This window comes from Mastigoproctus giganteus, chromosome 10 (assembly GCF_048544385.1).
Source record: "Mastigoproctus giganteus isolate SK-2022 chromosome 10, ASM4854438v1, whole genome shotgun sequence".
NCBI classification, from domain to species: domain Eukaryota; kingdom Metazoa; phylum Arthropoda; class Arachnida; order Uropygi; family Thelyphonidae; genus Mastigoproctus; species Mastigoproctus giganteus.
In genome coordinates this window covers 100,666,025-100,693,430 of record NC_143584.1, presented here as the reverse complement: position 1 = coordinate 100,693,430, position 27,406 = coordinate 100,666,025, and the positions used below count along the sequence as shown (strand labels likewise).

The 27,406-nt window shown below is 36.3% G+C and overlaps 1 protein-coding gene across 2 annotated transcripts in view; it reads left to right on the top strand.

The window, feature by feature from the left end:
* Positions 1-27,406, top strand: part of ACC (acetyl-CoA carboxylase) — a 1,497,654-nt gene that overhangs the window by 102,577 nt on the left and 1,367,671 nt on the right. The gene's annotated exons all lie outside the window — the stretch shown is intronic.

The window sequence follows — 27,406 nt, the reverse complement described above, 5'->3', positions numbered from 1 at the left end:
ACAAATTCAGAAATATCTGATGGATTTCTTTATTTTTATTATTGATCAGCTGGGAAATACAACTTTAATTGTAGATGGGCTCGAAATGAAAGTTTCCTCAGATTTAAAGTGCTAAAGAATTATACATTTTAGCATATATTCTCAGTCGTTTGTTGTTGTTTATTATTTGTGGCTTTATATCACTGTGCACAATCCATGTAAAGTTCATTTTTAATAATCACTATCAGTGCTGTTTTTGTTAAGTGATTATTTTCATTTTTATAAAATGAACTCGTATTCTGACAGTTAATCATGAATAATGTAATGCAAGTTGACTTTCTTAATTTTATCTTTTTTTAAATTTTTTTTTTTCCAACCTTCTATAAGGTGGCATATATAACTGAATGCATAATTATAAAACTAGTCAATGGAAATTGTAGTCTCAGTAATGAAAGATATTTCAAATGAACATGATAGGGAAAGTTTATAGTTTAAACTTACCATTGAGTTTACCAAGGAGACTACCCACTGCACACATTTCAGCTTTTCTTGAAAAAACATAAAAGGGATAGAAAATAAAGTTATTTCTGCCGAAATCCTGAACCATCAGCCAAGCCACAAAATATTACATAAAATAGTTTGATGCATACTTAACTGGATTGTCTGGTGAGACTAGAGTTGCCAGGTTTTTATGACTGGATTAAAGGACACTCAAAAATAATTAATGCTGCCACTCTCCAACTCTCACTCCACCCCCTCCGATCCCAAAAAAGGAAAATTGAATGATTATTTAGTTAATAATTAAACAATTTGTTTATATTTTTTAGATTTTTGTTAAAAAAACTATAGTTTTCATATTGACTATAAATATTTGCAAATTTTAGTTTAATTTAGAATTTAAAATATTTAATGGTAAACCCTGGCTTTCTATGGGGAAGAATATGGATTGATATATATAAGGATAATGAACGATATGGATGATATAAAAAGCATGAATTGATCCAAATATTTTAATGCAAGTTATTGACATTAAGCTAAAGAAGTTTTAGGTAGGTGAAAAAAAGCAAAAAAAAAAAAAAAAAAAAAAATCATACTGGTTTAATAGCCAGAAATCATTCACATTGAACATATTTTGTACAACTTCGAGTAGCCTTAAGAACTTCAACATTTTTAATTTTCTCAGAAAAATCTAAAGAATTATCTTTAAAATTGAAATAAATCATTAGTCTGTTTTTTTATGAGTGAAACTCAACATCTATTTTGCCCATCCCTCTACTTTGAGTTCATTACACTAAAAATTCTTTCTGAATTTTCCGAAGTCCCCAGAACTGAAAAAACATATGAAATGACCTTGAAAATATTTGAAAGCTTAAAATCAACACTTTTCAAAACTAAATGCCATTGACTTGAAGTACTTGAACAAGTTGTAAATTTTTTAGAGGTTGACACAGTTTCATAATTTGTTTTCAGTACTGAACCCTTATCAAATAAATCATTCATATCCAACTTTAGTTTTTCTATTAATTTAAAATATTCTGCTACTTCAACAAATGAGTCATAGTTAGGACAACCATTTTTAAAGTTTAATTTGCTAAGTTTCAAGTTGTATTTTCATTAAAATTAAATTTCTTTCCTAAATATTTCAATGCAGTATTATAAAATGCTTTGAAATCATTTATTACTGTGCTTTTAACTACAGGGTCTAATTTCTGAAAATTCTGATAACTTGATACCCAAAAAAATTCTTGATCAAGATGATTCTTCAGTGAATTTTTTAGAACATTCATTATATAAAAAATATCCCTGGCACACTTTTCCTTCTTTTCAAGCTATTTTATTGCTTTGCAAATTATTTAGATTTCATACATTGAGAAAAAAAAAAAAAAAAAAAATCTATAATTATAGGGACTTCTGTTGAATTTTCATTAATTTGAAGGATTTTAAAAAGCTGTTTTGGAACAGTCTTTTGGTTTGCTTATGAAATAAAGGCTCAAAACCGTCCATGAAAGCAAAATTCGTTCTATATACAGTTGTAAAGAAAGCTATCTAGTTGGTACGTGCCTTAAAATCTGTTTTGGCAAACTTACGAAATTCTTTAAGGTTATCCCCCTTTTTTTTTTTTTTTTAGTCTGAATCAGAAAAATGACTATATTTTCAAGGCAATATTTTCTATATCAATATCTAAATTACCGAAAGCATATTTAGCTAAATTTTGAATAATGTGAGCATGGCAGTTTGCTTTAATTACATCTTTATTTAATTTCTTAATATTTTGGAATAAAGATTTATTACTCCAAAAATTACAATTTGCATTGTGTGCACTGAAGCTAGATACCCTTTGCCAATCCAATCCTAAATTACTCATTGAATTTTTTAGGCACTCAAACATTCCATCTGCACTTTCATCAGCATTTTCAAAAAAATCAAGGCGCCTCCGTAGCCAGGTGGGAAGGAGTAGCAGTGCATAGCACACGCTTCTTGATTAGACCGGGGTTCGAGCCCGTCACCACCAAATACGGAGGATGCGGAAAGGTCAGGGAATGACCACCGCATATCCCGGAGCAATATGGCCTGAGTTGCTAATGCTCCTAAAAACCAAATAACAAATAACAAACAAAAAAATCAACTAAATAGTTTGCAGGACCATATTCGTTGTTGGAGTACTGAATTGACAAAGGAAACATTTACGTACCCTTTCTATTTAGAAGCATCAATCTGTAAACAAAAAAAATAATGGTGGATCATGATGTTTTAAATCATCCAAAACATTTTGCAATGCATAATATTTTTGGTGCAGTTTTTGAATCATTGTAGAGTTCAATTTCATGCTACAATCTAATGAGTTATAAATAAGAATGGTGATGCTTAATTGAATGGTGATGAATGATAAATATGAGTTATTTCAGCTGCAGTAACTAAATCCTCTTCTTTCGTATTCTTTTTTCACAAGAAACCTATCAAGAAGATTTAAAGAATTTGCCGATTTTTGAGCTAATTTTATGAGCTGGTGACTCTTTATGCTGAGTAAGCTAAGATGCCCATATAACTAACTTTAAATACATTTCTGCATAGGAGACATCTTGCCTCATGAGGATTATTTGTTGAAGCTAGCCATTCTTATTCTTGTTCCCAATTTTTGTTATAAGAACAAAGCCTCTTCTTTTTTTTTGGGGGGGGGGAATTCCATTTTTGATGGCTAAAAAATAAAATGTTTGTATATAACATGAAATATGTAGGTGCCTATAACTGTATAAATGAAATAGATAAAGGTTTCTTTGTAAAGATCTAGGAAAAACAGTTTAAACAAAGCCATTGAACTCCATATTATAAAAAGTGATTTTTCCGATACCTATGATTTTATTAATTCTCTACCAGTCGCACGATTTTCGTGAAAATTAAATCATATCCACACAGGTGCAAGTTTTTATGCTTTGTCAAAAAAAATATAATTTCATTGTGAGTATTGTGAGAGGTATTAAGTTAAGTGCATGGTGTTCATAAAACTAACACCATGCACTTAACATATGAGCCGGAGAGGCTAGAATAGGTTAAGATTATCTCTTTGTAATTGTAATTTTTTGTTGGTTTGGGGGGTCCCTGCGCATGTGGGGTCCAAAGTGTACGCCTCCTATGCCTGTGCGGAAATCTGCTGCTGTCATTATGAGGCATAGGCATTGAAAAATGAAAATAAAGGACAAATTGTGTGCTTTCTCGTTTCAATAAAGGACAAAGACCTGCTTATTTGCTAAAATAAAGGATTGTTCTTTGAAATAAAGGACATCTGGCAACCCTAGGTGAGACAGTCAAATAAATAAATAATAAATTTGTTTGTAAGCATTTTATTATTGTTTATAATAATAAATTTGTTTATTTTTAAGTGAATAGATAAATTGTTATGTTGAAAATGCACACTCTGGCCAGTGGGTTTACATGGAAGAATATGTTATCATACCTGCACTCTCAGTATTTGTAATGCAGACTGTCTTTTTCACATGATTTGATACCTTCTCCATTTCCTTCATGAGGTGTGGCGTCCACATCTCATGGAGGAAATGGAGATATTTCTGTAGCATCTTTCCATAAGATGCTACAGAAATAAGATATAAAATTTCGGATGAAATACCTGCAAGATGTTCTGTATTGTGCAATCTAAGAAAAGGTAACATTTTCTTTATGTACTGTATGTAAATGTAGATGTGATTTTTGAATTTAAAGTGGCAGGAAATGAGATTAATTAGCCATTTGCAAATAAATAAGCATGAGGCCAATGAGTACTGTATAATGAAATGCAGAAATGTTTACTGTGAAATGTAATTATGTTCACAGTGAACATAATACTATACACGCTGTCACCTCTTCTTGCTAATGGATGAACCTACCACTTACCAGGTATATAGGTACACTGCATCACTGCATTCACGTAGACTGTAATTCGATGTCAGTATGGATAAACATCGTGAGTTAACAGACTGAAAGAGCAATGATAGTGGTTGCCCATCACATAAGTCACTCTTTTGCGGAAGGGGTACAGAAATTGTGCTATCTCCGTTTGACTGTATCAAGAGTGTATTGGGAATACACCATTTCCGGAATAATATCTCATCGTGGGCGAAGGAAGGTGGTGGATGAATGTGGCCGTCGATGTCTGTCTGGCATTTTTTCAGCCAACTGGAGAGAGACAGTGGCACAAATCACCGCAGACTTCAACGAGGGATGTGCCAGAAACAACTCCACCAAGACCATCAGGCGATCATTAGCCGCAATAAGTTATGGGAGCCACCAACTCACCAGAGTCTCATTGCTAACACCAGGACACAGGACTCCATGGCTCAAATTTCATTGTGAGTATTGTGAGAAGTATTAAGTTAAGTGCATGGTATTCCTAAAACTAACACCATGCACTTAACATAGTTCGTAAAAATAACACCATGCACTCAAATGGGTGAAAGAACGTTGGCTCTGGACCTTGGATGATTGGAGATGGATCTCCTTGTCCGATGAGTCCCATTTCCAGTTATTTTGAGCGGATGGGAGGGCGCATGTCTGACCGAAACTGCATGAAGCTATGCATTTGTCATGTCAACAAGGAACTGTTCAGGCAGGTGGATGGTCAGTAATGGTCTGGGGCATTTTCAGCTGGCACATGTTGGGACCTCTGGTACGTCAAGATGCATCTCTGAACAGTCCACGTTATGTGTCTATCCTTGCAGACCATCTGCATCCCTTTATGGTTATCATGCATGCACAGGGCAATGGACTTTTCCAACAGGACAATGCACCTCCCCACAGAGCTGTGGTGACTAGAATATGGTTCGAAGAGCAGTCTGCAGATTTTACCACCACTGAATGGCTTCCCCGTTGACTGGACATGAACTCTGTGGAGTATGTCCAGTCAACAGGGACAGGACATGAATTCTGTGGAGCATTTTTGGGATACTGTGGAAAGGTCCATTCGAGCTTTGGATCCTCCACCCAGGAATGCAACGGAATTATGAACAGTGGTGCAGCAAGCATGGATGGAAATACCTGTGGAACGCTTTCGTGAACTAGCGGACTCGATGCCTCGCCGTATGACTGCCCTGACTGGGGCGAAAGGTGGGCCTATCCATTACTACTAAGGTGCCTCCATAGCCAGGTGGGAAGGAGCAGCAGTGCGTAGCACACGCTTCTTGATTAGACTGGGGTTCGAGCCCGTCACCACCAAATACGGAGGATGTGGAAAGGTCAGGGAATGACCACCGCATATCATGGAGCAATATGGCCTTAGTTGCTAATGCTCCTAAAAACCAAAATAACATAACAACATATCCATTACTAGGTAGGTATTGCATGATTTCTGTCCACTCAATGTATGTTCTGATGAATGTTTATTTGTATTATCATAGAATGTACTCTTCCTCTGAGTTGCACTAATCTGTGCAGGTGTGTTGTTCAGTTCAAAACTATGTACCAAAAAAAAAAGTGTTCTGGAATCAAAAAAACAGCAGACATTGCTAGTAAAATTGCACATTGCATTTCAAATTTATTACAATTATAAAAAAATTGTAATAAATTTGAAATATAAATAAAAATAAATGTTAAATAAATTGAGCAGCCCAGTAGACTGGTGTATGAAATCTTGGTATATATTTCTGTAAACTCTGTTCCCAAAGAAAAAGATAGATCCAATCACTGAGTATTGTACACTAAAGTAAAAATAAAATTATTTCTCCGCCATACAGTATATTTTGGAGAACAAATTGTTACCTGTTAATTATATATAGTGGTAACTAGGATTTTGAGCTTAGGGCAGAACATCAGAAATACAACTTTGTTTTTTCATTAATATGATATAAAATTTTGGCCCTTTTCCTTCCAAAATATACCAGACATAGTACGATATATTTAAAGGAGAAAAGAAAAGTTTCAGACAATTCCTATGCTGAAGTCTTAAATGTTGAGTATGTTTAACAGAATAAATTTTTCTACAATCAATAATGTCAAATCAATAATGACCTGTGCATGCATTTTGAATGGCCACAGTCCTGTTAGCCACTTAATTTTATTTTATTTGGCATATAGACAAATAGGAATGGTTGAAAGTTGCTGTGCTGATGTTTTTTTTTTTTTAAATGACGCTCTTAAAAATATACCTGACAACCCTTCAGGTTTATGACATAGAATCCTTTTGATTTAATTTGATCCCTTTTTCATCTCAGTGTCGTGACATAGATTCCTTTTTTTTTTTTTTTTTTTTGTTATAACAGTTTTTCTTTTTCTTTTCACAAAAATTAAGTTAAAATTGAAGTTTTTCAAAAAATGTTTTTTTTATTTTTTATTTTCACTTGAATACTGCCATAATGTAAATATTAATCAAAGTACTGCCCCACAATGTGAATGAATTAGTAAAGGAAAGCTTCTTGTCAAACAATTATAAAATACCAACGATAGATGAGTACAGAGACATGTCGAAAACACAGGTTCATAAATGACTATCTGATTTGTAGTAAGCCACACCATTTATGGTGTACCTTTACCATACTTTATATATATCAGTGGTGGCCAACCTTTTACATATCATGCGCCAATTTTTTCACGTAAGAGTTCAGATGCGCCATACAACTCAAGCACCTTTTCTACCTTCTTACATTCATGGTTGGGGTTGGAAGATTGGGGTAGGATCTGCTTCGCTTAGGGGAGGAAAAAGAATAACTCAAACACGCAACTAAATTAAATAATGTACGCCAGTTCAAAAGACACATGTTTATTGGAGCACCAATCTACAATAGTGAGAGATGATCTCTTGGAGGCGCCTCCGTAGCCAGGTGGGAAGGAGCAGCAGCAGTGTGTAGCACACGCTTCTTGATTAGACCGGGGTTCGAGCCCGTCACCACCAAATACGAAGGATGCGGAAAGGTCAGGGAATGACCACCGCATATCCCGGAGCAATATGGCCTTAGTTGCTAATGCTCCTAAAAAAACCAAATAACAAATAACGATCTCTTGGACGAGAGGGCGACTGCTGTCGTGGATGGTGCTACAGCTGCCAGAGAGTCTTGTTTGGTGAAGATAGCTCTGTACCACAGTTGTTGGATGTGATGTGAGAGAGAGAGAGAGAGAGAGAGAGAGAGAGAGAGAGAGATCGAGAGAGATCAGGTTGGAACTTGGAGTCGTCTGTTCTCTCTGCTCGCTAGAAGGAGTCCAGGCATATCCTTAATAACCTTTTTAATAAAAATATGTTTATGAACATAATTAACATTTTTAAATGATTTAATTATTGTATGTAAAGCAATTTCTATTACAGCACATAAACATTACTTACCATTAATGAGACTTTTGAGCCTGTTTGGATTTTGCCAGTCTTTCAATGTTTGGTATTAAATTTGTTATTGAGAGCAGCAGAGAATTCTTCAAATTTGAATCAGTCATTCGCGACCTCGTTTTGCTTTTGATCAATTTCATGGATGAAAATGCTTGTTCACATCTGTATGTCGTTCTGAAACGACATATAAAATTTTTTCTTACTTCTGGGAAATGCTCACAGGGTAATGAACGCCAGAAATTAATCATGTCAGAAGCATTTTGATCTGAAAAAAGATCATCAAATTTCATTTTTAATAATGAATTTGTTTTTAAATCAATAAGTTCCATTTGTATATTACTAGGCATCTCAATTATGTTTTGTTCACTAAGTAAAAATGGGTTTATAAATGCGAGCATGTAGTTTTCTTCTTTAGCCAAATCATGAAAACGACTTTCAAATGACACTTGCAATAACTTGATTTTTTCAAGATATTTGGTCCAATTGCTATCATCCACAGCACATTCATTCTGCTCTTTCAAGTGTGGAAATTGACTTATATCCTGATTTTCTAACTGAGAGATGAACAGATTTAATTTTAAATGAATTGATGCTATTTACTAAGCTAGGAAATAATTTATTCATGCCTTGTAGTTTCGAATTTATATCATTGAGATGACTAGTAACATCAACTAAAAATGCCAAATCAAATAGCCAATTGTTATCTGATAATAAGGTTCTTTCATCAGGTAGTTCATTTTCCTGTTCTAAAAAATTATAAACAGCATTTTTCAATTTCCAAAATCTTCTCAGAACCTGTTCTCCAGAAAACCAGCGCACCTCACAATGAAGAAAAAGTTCACCGTATTCCAAATCTAACAACTCACAATATTCTCTGAATTCTTGTCTGTTTAATGCTCTTGCTCTAATTTTATTCACAAATTTTGCACCCGGTAACATAACATGCTGCATATTTAAAGTTTTTCCACACAGTGCCTCTTGGTGTATAATGCAGTGATATTTTAGTACAGGACGATTTAAAAAATTTTCAAGCAAAGTTGTAGTGCCATTGGCTTTACCTATCATTGACAACGCTCCATCAGTACACACACACTGATGAGTTTACTATAATCTAATTTTAGATTTTCTAGGCATGATTTTACTTTTTCAAATATGTCTGATCCTCTTGTTTTATCATGCAGTGACTCCAGACTGGCAAGTTCTTCAAAGATTAAAATTATCATCAATTCCTCTTATAAAAATGCTTAACTGGGCTACACCACATATGTTCATTGATTCATCCAAAGCTAGGGAAAAGAAAGTACAAGAATGGACAAGATTTTCCAGTTGCCGAGATACATCCTGAGAGAGTTCCTCGATACGTCTCGTAACTGTCTGCCTTGATATAGCAATTTTGTCTGCTTTCCTTTCAATACCTTTATTACCAGGATGGTGTGCAAATATTTGGAGACAAGGCTAAACAATTTCTTCTCCGTCAGAAAAAGTTTTTTTTTTTTTTTGCCAATAATAAAGCAATTTCATAGGACGCTTCTATCATCGCCAAGTCTTCACAATTTACTTTATCAAATATATTTTGTCTTCTTCTGATTTCTTCTTTTTTCTTAGTCACATATTCTTTTCGTAGCTCAGACCCAAGAACGAGCTTCAGTTTTCCTTCTATGTTAGTCTGATGCTGTGATTTATAGTGTCTATTAAGATCATGTCTTTTATTATGTGAAGGAGTACTTTCACAAAAATGCAAAACGGTTTTCCCGATGAACTTGCTATAAATAACAACTCATTTTCCCACTGTTCATTAAATTCATGTTTAATATCACTTTCTGCTTTTCTTTTGCTCATTTTCTTTTGCACTCTGGTGGATAGAAGGAATAAAAAAAAACAAAAAAAAACAGAAAAGTACAAAACTCTAGACGTCTAAATGTTGAAAAAGAACAAACAGATCACAAGTATGTACGTCATATCCACAGAATATCAATTGTAAACTGTCGAAAAATTTCGACGAACTGATGAGCAGGCGCGACCATGGGGGGGGAGCTCCCCCTACTATTTCTTGAGTTGGCAAAATGCGATTTGGAAATGCGATTGATGGAAATTTCTCGTTGATGAAAATACCTCAAATTTATCATTTCATTGTTTCCTTTTAACTTGAAAGACTTCCGACAAAGGATCTATTTGTATATTCTCAGTCCCTTGAAAAAGTCACGTATTGCATTTATTTTCCCACTTGTGCATAGAGTCGGGCGCCGGAGGCAGTGGCCGTACAAAAGAATGGACGACTAGGTGCTCGATATATTTTCATAGCCATAGATCACTTATGATCAAAATTCAGAAATGCATTTTTTTGGAGACTATTTAATTTATTTCTTTTGCTAAATTGAGGGAATTGACACGTTTATGTGCGTGTAAGTGGAAAGAAGGTGGTGAATGTCTTAAGCCATATGCAGAAGGACCTGAAATGAAAGGAAATAGAACCAAAGAATCGGCAATGTGGGCTTTGGGTACTTGAGAAATTTTATGATGAAATGTGCCACTTGTAATCTTCCAAAGTGCCACATTTGGCGCATGCGCCATAGGTTGGCCACCCCTGATATATATGGTAAAAAAAAAAAAAAAAAAAAAAACATTAGGGCAGTTCTGTGAATGCTCTGCCATTAAGGTGATTTGTGTGCTAATATGGTTGAATGAATGTTGGTAAATTGTGATCTTAGTTTGGTAGATTGCTGACATTCTATGTGAAATCTTAAGACCAAAGTGTGTTTCCTTATGGCAATTGAAAAAGCCTGCTGGCTCCAGACGTTCATAGGTAACAAGTTGCCAACTGAGTTTTTGTTAGCATTAAATTAAATTAAATTTTATTTTTATTTAACTTTAAGTTGAATTGGTTCTCCAAATGTAATTATATTTGTTCTTCAATAGCACTATTTGGAGAACAACTTCTATCAACGAAATATAAATAAATAAATATTACACACACAATAAAAAACGCATGAAGTTTTCTGTCAGTTTGTGTAAGAACTCTAGATGCTATTATGAAAGAAGAAAAATTGATGTATACTGGCCCTTGGTTGGGGAACTAACAAGTGCATAAGAAAGTTTGAATTATAACAAATGATTTTAATTAATGCTTGGTGTTTTATCAATTCCTCATAGCATTACTAATTGCGAGAGAATATTCATCTGTTAAAAAAAAAAATCAGAGTTCCGATGATCTCTTTCTGGTAAAGCTTTGGAATTACTCTTGACATCATTTGATATAAAATAAAACTCTGACTCTATTTCTGAAGAGAATCAAGTCTGCAAATAACTCTCTTGAAGAAATTAATGTCAGTTGATGTCTAACAGAAAATCAAACAGAAACTATAGACAGAAAAATCCAGGTAAGCTAAATGTTTGAAAGCATTCTGTACTGTAAATAGTTGGATGTCTGTATTTTAATATACAAGTGTGTGTTGTCAGTGAAATTTAATTTCTGGTGCAGTGTGGAGTTTTTATAGACTTATGCTTTTTAAAAAATCCCCCATTTTCTCCTTCCTTTTTTTTTTCTTTTTTTTTTTTTCTGTTTTGACCAAAAAAGTTTTGTTTTATTCCTGCTTACAGTTACCTGATCTCCATCTTTCTTAAAGTTAAAAGTTGGCACCTACATAAAAAATATTCACTGTAAACAGTAATTGTGTTTGGTGAATTGTTACAGCAATCTAATGCTTCATGTGCAGATTGTGAATTTACATATGAAGAAACAACTGTGAGAAATAACAATCGCTTTTCTCCATAAGACCCAATCTTGTTAACGAATGGCAACAGACAATTCCACAACTGAAGAAATTTCTTGATGTTGTCAAAGCATGGTAAAAGCATTTATGGCTCTGAGGTGAAATATTTATCGTGAAGAATCATTTTAAATGGTTTGAAAGCAAACCATTTGAAATCATTTGAAAGCAAACCATTGAAGAAGCCATAAACTAAATCTATCATTTCTTGAGTAGTTTGCTGGATTCACTTATTTCCTAAACATAGCCAGAAAATGGGTGGTGCCGGATAATATATTTGTTGTACTAGGGAGGTTTGACTGCTCATTCACGTGTTAGTCCACTCCACCTGTCTCTATGAATTGTTGTGAAATTCATCACACTGATTTGGTTTATATTAGTGTGCTTTGTGCGAAGTCTTACAAATATATAAGACTCCTTCCTTGCTGTTATGTACAATATATGACATATACTCATATTCTGTATCCACTATATGAGAATGATATAGTGGATACAGAATTTATATATCTCTTATATGCTTAAGAAGATAAAGATATGCTTAAAGTTAAAGAAGAAAATAAGTCACCTTGGACTTCAATTCTGTAAATAGTAATTTTTTGGGAATTTTCAGGAAGTATTTTGAAAGGAAGATTTTTCCCAAATAATAGAAGTAAAGGTATAGATGGGGAAAATAATTTAACTGAGTTTTGATTAGAACTCTGAGTGGATATTTGGAAAAATGACACTGAAATGCATAGGCAAATTCAGAAGAGCGGTATACATGGAAAAACTGCAGAAAAGTACTGTAGCAGAAACTGAACTTTTGTGATAAAGAATGGAGTGAATTTTAGTGACAGATCATTAATTAATTTAACAGCTCTTGAGAGGCTTTGGGGACTTCACTGCAGCTGTGGGAAGAGTTTTCCCTTTAGTAGAAAGATTTTGTTATTTGTGCATTGTCAGGAGCTGTTTAAAAGGAAAGTGACACTGTGAGGAAAAGGGAACCTTGTTTTTTTGATGCAGATGAAGCAGTGTTTTTGATATATCTATGTTAAGGAAGGCTATTGAAATTGAAATGTTGCCAAATATGAGCATGGAAGCTCATCTTTGGTAGTAAAAGCTTTTTGGGGTGGGACAGGGTTCTGGAAAAATTGTAGTTAACTAGCTTTTCTTCTTGCTACTGGAGATTAGCATTTACAGAACAGGTAGCAGATAGCATGTTCTGTAAATGCAAGGTCTGTTGAATTGGAAGGCGAATGTAACTTACTGTAATCACAAAACTATGGATAAGAATTCTTTTCCTTTTCCATAGAATTTGACTGAAGATGATATTTAATCTACTTAATATAATATTTAAGATATCACTAGTAGATTAACACTGTTGAAAGCCATAATAGCAGTTGCTAAAACAGATTGAAGGTTTTTGGATAATTTAGTAATTACTTTGGAAACAGTTGAAATGAGTGAAGTGGTATGATAATTGGGAAGGAGGGAGGGGATTTATCATGTTTTTTTTAAGGAATTAGCTGGATATGAGCCAATTTTTATGTAGAAGGAAAAAAAAAAAAACAGTAGAATAATTCATTGTGTAAAAAGGCAACATAAAAAAGCAGTTATCTCTGGTGCACAAGTTTTAGGAACAAGTGGAGAAATTCCATAAAGGCCTGGAGAACACATGGTATCAAGATTGTTCAGATTTCTTGTAATGTGTTTCTGTCAGAAAGTCAAGGTAGGCATTGAATGGAATGTCGTTCTGGAGTATGGTACAAGGTTTTTTCCCAAAAATTGTCGTTGCTATAGTTGGAAGAAAAGTGAGACAATAGTAAATTAGCTTTATCTTTATTCTAGGGTAAATCAGAACCTGTCTGATATAATGGAGGTGTGAGTATGGATGGAAAGCTGCATCCAGTGCTTTGACCTGAGACCAAAAGGGAATTTGGATTTATTAATAACTTTTTTACAATTATTCAACTATTTGCAGACAGGCAATCTTGAACTGCTTTAGCATATTTATTGGAAAACCACAGTGTTGGTAAAGGATGAAATTTTAGGATGGGATTGAGGAATAAAGGATTTCATTTCTATGAGAAAAATTCCATTGACACTGAGCACACATTAGGATGTGAAATTGTAAACAGCAGTCCATCCAAAGAAAAGAGGAATAGAAATTGTGCAGGTCATTCTATCTTGCATTCTTATAATGCCAAACAATACAAGGTTGAGAATGGCTATGGGACAAATTCTCTAATGGAGAACATACTACTGTTAAGTTAAATATGAAGTAAATAGAGCTTCATTGATATTAACTGCATACTTTGAAGAGGGCATATGGTTAAAATTGTCTGGTAAATGAACAAGTTGTGGAAGTTCAATATTAAAGCAAAAGCCTCAGCATCTCTACCAAAGAAGCTAACCTGTGCAGCTTGAAAATTGAAGTCAGTTGGAGTTATGAAGTTTCAAATCATAGAAGAAAATAATTTCTGTTAGGAAAGTTGAATTTCAAAGAAAGTTAATTTCCAGAATTCCAGTTGTCAATTTCTACAACAACAGTTGGAAGCCTGTTCCAGCAATCAGCCAATCATTGGCTGAAACTAAACTGTTGCACATCTATTTTGTAGCCATCATTCATCAGTTTGAATTTATGCCCCCCCCCCTCATATGCATAGTCTGAGAAGAGGAAGAATCCCATCAGTATTGAGTTTGCTCAAGCCATTCAAAGCCTGAAAACCTCAATCAGATCACCTCTAGGTGCCTAGTCTTCAGATGCTGCAATTTACAGAAATGAAGCCTTTCTTATTCCTCTCACCAATCTCATTGCATTTGTCTGTACTCATTCCAACAGTCCTACATCCTTCCTGAAATTGGGCCTTAAGATCTGTATGAAGTATCCAAGATGTGGCCTGATCATTGCCTTATACAATAGGATAATTATCTCCTTATCTCTGCTAGAAAAATTCTTGTATGTAATTGACAAAACCTCATGAGCTGCTCTGGCAGCCTGTCTGCACTGCTCAGAAAACTTCATTTTGGATGACTCAATTACCCCTAGGCTCTTTTCACTTTTCCCCTCCTTGGGGCACACAGTTCATATATTACTCTGGGATTAATGCTACTCATATGCAGTACCTTGCATATGACAATGTTAAATATTAATTGCCATTTTTTTCAGCCCATCTGCCTAATTTTTCCAGATCTTTTTGCAGCAGCATACTTTCATTATGGTCATTATCCACTCTGCCAACCTTTGTATCAAATCTGAAAACTTAGGCATTAAGCTTAATATACCCTCATCAATAAAATTAATAAATACGGAAAACAACAATGGGCCTAGCACCAAACCCTGTGGGACTTCACTAATAATATTAGTCCATGAAGAGCAGTGTCCATTGATAACAACTCTGTCTTCTCCCACACATCCATCCCTTTATCCATAGCAGTAACTTTCCCTTAATGCTATAGAGCTCTAATTTGTACAGCAGTCTTTTATGTGCAACAAAAAGCTTTTCTTGAATCCAGGTATAAGGTATTAAAATTATGTTTCGCATCCACTTCCTTTATGACTACATCATAGTATCCAGCAAATTGGTCAGACAAGATATCCCCTTAACAAACCCATTCCATGACTGAAGTATAACTGCACTCCTGTTTAGATGGTCCTGCATTACTTGTTTAACCAATCATTCCGTTATTTTCTCTGGAACAGAAGTTAAGATAAGGTAAGCAGCAGCCATTATCAATCCACTGCAGGATGGATGGTTGTCTTTCCCTCCAGTTGGCAAATCAACCATATTTATCAGTCAGGGGCTTGAACCATGGTCTACTCAAAGAGCGTGTGTTACTGCAGTTCTACTCCTGACCACTCAGCTACAGAGGCAGTCTAAAGTTAAGATAACAGGTCTGTAATTACTCATGTCATCATTTGATCTCCCTTTGTAAATTGGGGATACATTTGCATAACACAAGTCCCCAGGGACTAGGAGCCCCATGGCTAAATGGCCAGAAGAACCTCACTCCAACATACCACAACACGAAACCTGTGCAAACTCGAACACATCACTTTTACATCTCTGGCCCTTACAGAGTCTGTATGTCTGCATAGTGACATAAATGTAGAGTTGGGAGAGGCCCTGTGCCGCTAGACCCTCAACACTTTACACTTTATCCTTTTTGTATACATTGTACTCCCCATATTCAAATTCTGCATCCCTTATACCTGAATGACACAGTGTCTCTGATAACCAACATCTGCATTTGATGTCTTGCCTGGCACTTCAAATTCATCAAATTGATTTACTATGCTGAGCATTGTTGTACATCAGTGGTTCCCAACCTTTTTTGACTCACGAACCCCTTTTAACATAATATTTTTATCACAAACTCCTAATAGTACTGATTTTTTATTATAAAATATTCCCAGTGCTACGTTTTTTATAAGCAACATTGCATAAAAATTATTATTAATTATTATTTATACTTTGTAAAGCAGTTAGTAATCAGCCCAAACTAGATTTCGAACAGGCTAAGAGTAGAAAACTTGCTTCTTGTCCAAATGGTAGATGAGCATTCTGGTCTCTTTCCCATGTGCAATTCTTGCCCATCTCTGTTCCCACCTCTGTCAAAAGCAGACGGTTCTGTTGCCACATTAGCTAAAGATAAAGCTGACCTGCAAGCATCCTATTTTTCTTCCAACTCATGTATTGATAATCTTGGTAAATCACCTCAAACCGTTCCCAGTACACTCCATTCAATGAATCATGTGGTTTTACGTCAAAAGTGTGTTGATCGTTTTGATGAATCTGATGCGATGAAAGTTCCAGGTCCTGATGGTATTTCTCCACTTGTTCTCAAAACCTGTGCCCCTGAACTTATTCCTGTTTTGTGTTGTCTTGTTTCACTTTCTTATTCCAAAGGTGTTTTTCCTTCTGCTTGGAAATTTGCTCATATCCAACCAGTTCATAAAAAGGGTGACAAATCCCTTCCATCCAATTATTGTCCCATTGCAATTACTTCTACTCTTTCTACAGTAATGGAGAAATCAATTAACTGCCAACTTTTTTTTATGAAAACCCCAAACACAAGAGGTATTAGAATCTATAGTACTTATTGCCGTGCTTGGGTTAGAGGTTGAGAAGATGAAAGAAGATATTTGTTGACATTAGACATGAACTTCTGTAGACTGTAATTTTCTGGAAATACATATGAAGGAAGGTTGTTCCAGAAAATGCCAGTTGAACAAATAAACGAGGAAGATAAAAAGTTGGTTCTGTGAGAGTTTGAAGTTGGACAATAAATGGATGTTGGCGGCACGTGTTTGGACTGTTTTGAGAGAGAGAGAGAGAGAGAGAGAGAGAGAGAGAGAATTCTGGAAGCCAATTCAGAAGAATAGTGCCCATGGAAGTATCTGTAGAAAAGGCATGCAGCAGAAGCAGTGCATCTATGAGACAGCGAGTGGAGAGACTCTGTTAGAGATGTCATTAATTAACCTAACTGCCCTCATCTGAATGGAATCTAGAAGCCTGAGAGAGGTTTTGGGGTCACCACCGCAGATGTGGGAACAATATTCCATGGTAGGGCGGATTTGATTTCTACAGTGTGAACAGCTGTTTGGAAGAAAAGTAACGTTGAGAGCAAAAGAGAAAACCAAGTTTTTCAGATGCAGAGGAAGCAGTATTTGTAATGTGCTTGTGCCAAGAGAGATTAGAAAGTCAGGGCCATGCCGTGCTATGATACAGGGAGGCGGCCGCATCAGGCGGCACCGTGAGGGGTGGCATAAGCAGTGAAATCAAAATACAATTTGAACCATTCGATAATTAAAAATCTTTACGCAGCGCTTTCTATATTGGTCTATGTTATTCCGATATTGATGTATACGATTTGTGATTTATCGTACGCCTCTGCCTAAGCGCTTTTGGTACCCTTTGATTTCGGTTTCTGGTTCTGGTGCATCGTTGGCGAGCGCTCGCTGAAAGACTTTTGATCTGACAGTGCGAAGCTATTATTTTTGTTTGTAATATACCGCGCGGCCGCTCCTAAAAGCTGAGGCGGCAATTATCACAAAAGACAGTTGCACGTGTTACGTGTTGATAGTTCTGCTTTGAGCTTACAATTATTGACAATATTTGATTTTTAATGTTAGTTTGTCTCCAGAAGTGGCAAGTGGCTGTGCTGTGTTTAAATCAGTAAATCAAATATATAATATATCTGTTTCAGTATAATATTTTTGCATTTATACTAATTCAGTTTTAGTGTTTAAAAAGTAGATCAGGTAAGAGAATTATTGTTTTTTTACAGCAATTGTAGTTACTTATTATCATTGAAAATGATTGTTATGACAATAGGGACTCTAATTAAAAAGTATTATTTGCATGGACTGGATATATCTCAGGTGCGGAACGTGTGTGTGTGTGTGTGTGTGTGTGTGTGTGATAGATAGAGTTATTTAGGTAATATTGGGCTACTTTTGCATTCTGTGTGTGATAGAGAGAGAGAGAGAGAGAGAGAGAGAGAGAGAGAGAGAGAGAGAGAGTTTCTTAAGAAATATTTGCATTTGCCTACTTTTTGCGTTCGTTATTTATTGCTCTATTTTTACCAAATTCATATACGTTGAAGTGGAGACAATACAATAACAAGTTAAAGAAAGGCATATGTCAAAACGGCTGCTTGCTGTCAATTTGACAGATTTTCATTATCTATTTATTATGTTCTGTTACCTACAAATCTTACTAGCTTTGCAACTCATTTCTATCGTTATTTTATCTACCCTATTTTAATAGCATGATAAGCATCATCATATTCAATCATTTTCAATGACCCCCCCCCCTCCGCCTGGTTGCATCTTTGCGAAGGACTGTGAATTTTTATTTAATATTTTTATTACAGTATGGAACAGAAAAGGAAAAAATTGTCTCGAAGTCAATATAAAAAGAAACGCTTAAAGAAAGAAGAACAAGGAAGAAAGCTAAGCTATGTTATGAAGGAATTCTTAGTACAAAAGTCCTGTTTAGATGAGCTGTCCACATCAACAGTGACTGCTTTGGATTTGGTAAATAAAAACTCAGTGCCGCCCCAATCACTTCCAGAAGAAGTGTTGAAGAGAGCCAAAAAATAACACCATCAGAAGTTCATCAAGAGCCGAGTAGCAGTGGCAGCCAGCAGGTATTAAACGAAATTCCTTCTGATCCTGCATTATGGAATGCTTTCTGCATGTCATCTGAAACTCGTCAAATACTGGTTGGGTGGGGTCGACATCAAATTAAAGAATTTGAGTTTCCTATTAATAAAGGAAGGCGTAGATTTTCGCCCTCGCATTATTTGAAAGTGTTGAGCAATGGTTGAAGTCGTTGAGAGAAGTTGGTTGATTTACTCTGTTACAAATGATGCCGTTTTTTTGCTTTTGTTGTATGTTATTTGGTAATTTGTCTGCTATTAGTGACTGGCCCAAAAAAGGCTAAATGACTGGGGAAATCTTATAAGAGCCCTCACAATGCACGAAAAGTCTGTAAATCACAGAAATGCTTTTAGACCATGGAAAGAATTGGACATTCGATTAAAGCAGAAAATAACTATTGGCGCTGAATATCAACGAATTATGGATATGGAAATTCAGCATTGGAGAGGAGTTCTAAAAAGAATTATGTCAATAATTAGACTATTGGCCTCACAATGCTTAGCTTTTCATGGAACAACCGAACATTTGTTTTAGCCTAATAACGGAAACTTCCTAAAGTTGGTAGAATTGCTTTCTGAGTTTGATCCAGTTATGGAAGAACATATCAGGAAAGTTCAACATGAGTCTGATAAATGATCTGTGAGTTATCTAAGCAATAATATACAAGATGAATTGATAAATTTGATGGGAAATAATTTTAAGCAAAATTGTCGAAATAACAAAAATTGCTAAATATTTTTTGATAATCGCCGATTGTACCCCAGACGTAAGTCATATTGAACAGCTCTCATTAACAATAAGAGTTGTCGCTTTTAACTCCATTCAAAATAAATATGAAATTGAAGAATTCTTTATTGGTTTTTTTTGAAGCTAGTGATTCAACCAGAGAGGGTTTGACAGAACTTATTCTGACACATTTGGAAAAGTTAGGTTTTGAGTTAAAGTGGCTTAGAGGACAAGGCTATGACAACGGAGCTAATATGAAAGGAGTAAGAAAGGGTGTACAAAATAGAATACTTGAAAAATATCCAAGGGCGTTTTATGTGCCCTGTGCATGTCATTCTTTAAACGTAGTTGTGAATGATGCAGCATCGTCTTCTACAGAAACAACTTTTTTTTCTATTGTACAAGAACTTTACACTTTTTTCTCTGGTTCTACAAAGCGTTGGGAAGTGCTAAAAAAATATGTTTCACAATTAACTCTAAAACCATTGAGTGCTACTAGGTGTTCAAGCAGAGTAGATGCGTTAAAACCTTTACGATTTCAACTTTGCGAAATCTATGATGCATTATTCCAAATAATATAAGACGTCAACAGAGATGCAGAAACTAAAGTTAAAGCAAGAGGGTTAGCAAAAATTATTAAAAATTACAAGTTTATATGCGGCGTAATTCTTTGGCATGATATTTTATTTGAAATAAATTCAGTCTCGAAGCTATTGCAATCTGTAACTATAAATTTGTCAGATATGGTAAGGATGTTATCAGAAACCATACAAAAAGTGAAAAGTTATAGACAATCTGGACATGATCAGATGAAAATTGCTGCTAATGAGATTGTAGAGAATCTTGAATGCAGTACAGAATTTCCTGTCGAAACTGAAGTTAGAGCCAGAAGGAAAAAGTGTCAATTTGACTATGAAGAAGCTGTCGATGAACCCTTAACAGAGGAGAATAAATTTAAAATAAACTTTTTCAATTATATTCTGGACATTACCTTTAATTCTTTGAATGAATGATTCATGCTTCTGGAAACCCATAGCAAAAATTTTCAGTTTTTATATGACATTTTAAAACTCAAGGATATAAATGACAAAACACTAGAAAATTATTATACCAGTCTCCAGTCAATACTTTCGGTCAAAAATGAATCAGATACAAATGTAAATGATCTTCAAGAAGAATTACGTGATGTATCCCGAATGCTACCATATTCTATGAAACCTTTGGATGTTTTAAATTATTTGTGCCAAAATAACTTAATTACTTTGTATCCGAATACTGTTGTAGCTCTCAGAATTTTATTAACACTCCCTGTCTCTGTAGCTAGTGGGGAAAGAAGTTTTTCCAAATTAAAATTAATAAAACACTACTTAAGAAGTTCAATAATCTAAACAAAACTGTAGTAGATTGTTGTAGTTCATAGTTGATATCATTATTTTAAAGTAGTTTATATTTTCAAAATAAAAATAGTATTCGTACATTTTGTGCAGTTTTTTTTTAAAATCACAATCGAAGGTTATTTTAAAGAAAAAAACATTTAAGGGGCGGCATTTTGAAGACTTGCATCATACTGAGAAAATCTACTGCACATCCCTGGTCAGGGTAATCCCCAAAAGAGATTTATCAATTTTCCTAGAAATTGGAGTGTCATCGAAGATAAGCATAGGAGCAGAAGAATCCTTTTTGCTAGATAAAAGATAAGACTGAGTTTTAGAAGGATCGAAATCAACTAAGTTGTCTTTGCCCCCACTGGAGAATTACCTGGAGATCGGCATTTAGGGAATTGGAAGCAGATATTCGAGAAGTTGAAACTGATTCAACAGGGCAAGGTTTCTCAAAATGGAAAGTGCAATATGCTATCATTGGCAAAACTATGGATAGGATTTCCAGTCAATGGAAGAAGATCATTAATATACATGAGAAAAAGAGTGGGGGAAAGAACTGAACCTTGGGGGACACCAGCATTAGTGGAGCAGTTAGAAGACAGAGAGCCATCTACCAACACCATCAGCCAGCGATTAGAGAGAAAACTGGATTACCAATTACAAAAAACAGTTGGCAAACCATAAGATGGAAGCTTGTTTAGAACACCTTTATTCCAAACACGATCAAAAGCCTTTGAGATGTCAAACGCAACTGCTTGTGTTTCACTGAACTTTTCCATTGAATTTGTCCTTAAATGGGTAACATAAGCCAGAATATCACCAGTGGATCGATACTGATGGAATCCATACTGGTGATCGTTGATCGGACGGAAGGTTTCTTGGTAGTTTAAGAATTGGCGGTTAATTGATTTCTCCATTACTGTAGAAACAGTAGAAGTAATTGCAGTAGGACGATAATTGGATGGGAGAGATTTGTCACCCTTTTTAGGAACTGGCTGGATATGAGCAAATTTCCAAGCAGAAGGAAAAACACATTTGGAATAAGAAAGTGAAACAAGATGACACAAAACAGGATTAAGTTCAGGGGCACAGGTTTTGAGAACAAGTGGAGAAATACCATCCGGACCTGGAGCTTTTGTCACATCAGATCCATCAAAACGATCAACATACTTTTGACGTAAAACCACATGATTCATTGAATGGAGTGTACTGGGAACGGTTTGAGGTCATTTACCAAGATTAATGGAGAAATCAATACATGAGTTTGAAGAAAAATAGGATGTTAGCAAGTCAGCTTTAGCTAATGTGGCAACAGGAACCGTCTGCTTTTGACAGAGGTGTGAATAGAGATGGGCAAAAATTGCGTCCAATAGCTTTGAAAAGAGACCAGAATGCTCGGCTACCATTAGGGAAAGAAGCAAGTTTTCTACTCTTAGCCTGTTCAAACTCTAGTTTGGACTGATTAATAACTGCTTTACAATTGTTGCAAGCTTTGGGATAGGCAGAAAATGAAACTGAAGAATTGGAAACAAGCCAATTACGATATGCAACATTCTTCTCTAGAACAGCCTTATCACATTTATTGGAAAACCAAGGATTAGATCAAGACAAGATTTTAAAGTGGAGTGTGGAATAAAGGATTCCACACCTACAAGAATAATTTCACTGACACGATCTGAGAAAACGTTGACATCAGAATTTTTGAAAGAGTAATCCGACCAAGGAAAATAAGAAAAGAAATCTCAGAGGTCATCCCATTTTGCATTCTGGAAATGCCAAGCAATACGAAGTTGGGAATAGCCATGAGATAAATGTTCCATTTTAGAAGAGACAATCAGAAAGTTGTGATCTGAGGTGCCTAAAGGACCATTCACTTCAACCGTGTATTTAGAAGGATTGTTTGCGTGAAAAAAATCACGCGTGTTGACTGTATTGTTAGGATTGCCCGGTATTCTTGTAGGGAAATGAACTTTGTAATTGCAAAAGCTTCAGCATCTCGACCAGCTGGGTCGGTGTGACTAGAAAACAGAAGCCAGCGGGAGTTTCCAAATTACTAATTCTCTGACAGGGAATAACGGAATGGAAATATTCACAAGTACCACCTTTGAGGTGAAAGGAATCATACAGTGAATAATCTGGATAACTGAGATGAGCAGTGGTTGAATCAACCTATAACTGAGATTCTGTCACATAAAGTACATGGGGTTTGGCAGATGCAAGTGGAAATGGACATTGTTGAGATTAGAATTGAGACCACATTTATTTGTGAAATGAACTAGGAAGTGTTTGTGAGGTTTAGATCCTTTTGCAGATAAGCTTACTCTATTAGTTTGACAATTCATGATGTATTCAATAGTAAGAAAAAGTGGGGGAGACATGCTGTATGAAGTAATGAAATTTTTGGATAACGCATAAACATGGTAAGAATATACCCAGATCCTTCACATAACATGGCATCGACAATGCCCCATGCATACACACTACTCGGACTCCCTCCAGTCACTATTTGGCAGAGTAGAGGTAGCAAGATTATACACTAGCTGATCTGGAACCCTCCTAAAGTATTATTATTATTAGCTATATGGTCCAAGGAAGCCTGAGGCTTATGCTGCACCATCCAAAAAAAAAAAAAAAAAATTTTCTGAATTACCCTGAGAGAGAGAGAGAGAGTCAGAAGTAAGTAGATCATCAAGAAAGAGAAGAATGATAATATCCAGTTCAGGGCCCTGGGTGTGCCAAGCCCATACTCACCAGATATGAGCCCCTGGAGTTTTTCCAATAGGTTTGATCTGGTTTACTATCTAGTGGCTGGCCTGCGAACACCGTTTTAGAGATGTGCCTTCGAAATGTAAGGCAGATTGGATCTTGCCATGTTGTTCCTCATAACTTCAAAAGTCATCAGTCATACTGCATGATGGAAAGATGTGGAAGGGTTGACCGGAACTTAACTCTTGAGACTAAATATGGGTTCCAACATTTGAAGCCTCCAATAAGCAAAGTGATAGTATTGCACCGGTTGATGAGAGTCATATATCACCTAGTATTGCCTTATAACACAGAGGGGGCGACATTCCTCATCTAGTGTAGGTGCCACACTTCTACCCCTGCCTACGTTGGTTCGTACCTGGTTGGTCACCCACAGTGTGCTTGTGCATGGAGGTTATACCCAGGATTACTAATAGTCTGTATCCTATGCTTGCACCATGAAGGTGCAAGCATAGGATATGGCTTTCACAGACCGTCCGGATTTCACAGTAATTGGGTCCACTTGACTTGAATTTCACCGAATATCAGTTCCATCAGCGTTTTAGACTTCCAGATAGCAAGTACAGCTTGTCTGGCATATCTGAGAATACTTGAATACTCGAAATCGAAATCATGACTTGCACCAGAGCAGCAAAGCAAAAGGCTCAAGCTAATGGGAGTGCTGTGGCTCAGAGGAGAACTGAGGGGGGGGCAGTTGCTATCTGAATCACAGACTTTTAAAATGCACTGCTTGCATGATGTTTGTGGAGCAATCGGGTACGGGACATGATATTGCCATAGGTGATGTCTTTGTGTGTGAACGATGCAAGGAGCGTAATGAAATCAGGCGACAACTCAGCGTTGTTATGGGCCTATATGAGAGCTTGTAGGACAGGGTGGATGCCCTTGAAGGATCTAAATTGAAGGGCCCATCAAGTTCTCAGCTGCCCACATCAACACCTGAGCTTGCACCTGGTCATCACACAACACAGCGGCAACCCCCAAGGCAGAATGCGCTGGTCCCACAGGAACTAGTAGTTATTGTTGACTCTATTGTCAGGGAAATGGGGAACATGCTTTGTAAAAAGGATAGGTGGAACAGGACCAGGGTATGTCTACCATGGGCCAAGGTTGATGACATTGTAGAGCAGATATCATCTTTTAAGGGCACAAAAGGTGATATAGTTGTACATGTTGGCACTAATGATATTAAGAGTAGGAGACTGGCAGAATTACTTAAGTACAGGTCATTGTTGAAAAAAAGCCGTGAATTAGGGTTGAATTTGAAAGTGTCTGAAATTCTGCCCAGACACAATCGGAGGGAGTATATGATGAGAGACTTGTTGATCAATTTGGCCCTGGAAAGATTGTGCAAGGCTCAAGGGGTAGAATTTTTTTCAGCCTGGTCTGTACTTGTGAACAGGAGAGACTGCTTCTACAGGGATGGGATACACTTAAATAGAAAGGGTGCAAGAATATTTGCTGATGCTGTCGAGGCAGTGTTATGTTAGGTGGGTCGGAAAACCGCTAGCTTGGGGGAACACAAGGACTAATAGATTAACAGTAGCCACTGGCAGAGGTGAAAGTGATTCTTGCACTGCTTCAGAGACTGCTGGGAGTCATTGCAGTACAAGTAAACACATGGGTTGTGTTAGGCTAAGAATAGGAACAGGTGCATGTATACTTGCGTGTACACCAATACTAGGAGTTTGGTAAATAAATTTGATGAATTTGAGGTATTGCTCAAACATCAAAGGTGGATATTGTTGGGATATCAGAGATGTGGTGTCACACAGATATAAGAAATGCAGAACTGGAATTTGGGGAGTACAACGTCTACAGACAGGATAGGAAGGGAGGAGGGGTTATGCTATTAGTTAAGAAACACATAAAATCCAAGGAAGTGAAGCCAGTCGACATCGCTGGACAGTGCAGTGTCGAGTCAGTTTGGTGTGACATAAGCATTAGGAGATCAAAATTGAGAGTAGGAGTGTGCTATAGGCCTAATGACTCTGATGAGTATAATAAGAAATTGTACAAGGAAATAGTGGGCCAGTAAATCAGAGAGTCTTATAATGGGGGATTTTAATTTCCCAGATATTGATTGGAATTTGTGGGTTGGCCACTCACACACTAGCAAGGCTTTTGTGGATTTATTGGATGATTGTTTTCTACATCAGCATGTTCGGGAGGCAACTAGAGGGAGTAATACTCTTGATTTGATTATCAGTAGTGATTCTTCATGCATTAAGAATCTGCAGATAGCTGAAGTGGGATTTACTCAAAGAGGTAACTACCATCAGGGGTAAAGTTGAAGGGTTATTGCTTTTGTAAAGGCGACCACGATGGTCTGAGACAGTATTTAAATTCTATACAATGGGACCAACTGATAATGTTACCAACAGCAAATTCAAAATGGGAAGCATTCAAAGAACTTATCTTGGAAGCTACTAGGCTTTACATACCAACTAAGAAATATTGTTCAATTTTAGGGCCTAAATGGATGACAGATGAACTAATGAGACACATGGCAGAGAAGAAAAATGCATGGGATACGTGTAAATTAACACGTGACACAGAAGCCTATGATAGATATAAGCTGGTCTGTAACCAAGTCACAAAGGAGGTTAGCCAGGCAAACGCAGGTTATGAGAAATCTTTGGCAAAGGATGCAAAGAAAAACAGCAAAGAGTTCTTTACATATGTAAACTCTAGAAGGAAAGGCATGAATTAGATTGGTCCACTTGATATCGATGGTTGAAGTGTTGATGATCCTGCTCACATAACTAACAAACTAAATGAATATTTTGCATCGACATTCACACATGAGGAGTTATTCAGCGAGGGGAATGCCAGAGGTGTATTCAGCTCTGGCAGTAATTTAGATAATCTTGTAATAACTGTGAGTAAAGTGGAGGAGAAATTGTTGAAGATAAACACAAGAAAGGCACCTGGGGTGGATGGGATCTATCCAGTTATATTAATGGAGGCAGCAAAGGAAGTAAGCAAACTGTTAGCCATAATTATGAGAGCTTCCTTGGACTCAGGGGGAGGTACCCATAGACTGGAGATGAGCAAATGTGACCCTAATTCTCAAAGGAGGACAAAGGCTGACACAAGTAATTATAGACCTGTGAGTTTAACTTCTGTTCCAGGAAAATTAATGGAGGTACTGGTTAAAGAAGCACTGCAGGATCATCTAGACAAGACTTGAATTAAAGCTCGGACACTTCATGGTTTTGTTAAGGGGAAGTCTTGCCTGACCAATTTGATTGGATACTATGATGCAGTCACAAAAGAACTGGATGCAGGGAATAACTTTGATATCATATACTTGGATCTTAGAAAGGCTTTTGATACTGTTGCACATGGAAAACTACTGCACAAATTGGAGCAGTGTGGCATTGGAGAAAAATTGCTGCTATGGATAAAGGGGTGGTTGAAGGGGAGAAGACAGAGAGTGGTAATCAATGGACACTGCTCATCATTGACTAATGTTATTAGTGGAGTCCCTTAGGTTCAGTGTTGGGTCCATTATTGTTTTCTGTATTTATAAATAATATTGATGATGGTATATCAAGCTTAATGTCCAAGTTTTTGGACGATACAAAGGTTGGCAGGGTTGGTAAGGATGCTATGCTGCTGCAACAGGATCTGGAAAGGTTCAGCAGATGGGCTGAGAGATGGCACATGAAGTTTAATGTTGACAAATGTAAAGTAGTACATATGGGAAACAGCAACTCCAGAGCAACATATCAACTCTGTGGTACTACACTGACAGTGGTAGAGAATGAAAAGGACCTGGGAGTAATTGTGCAGGCAGATATGAAGTTTTCTGAGCAGTGTAGACGGGCTGCAA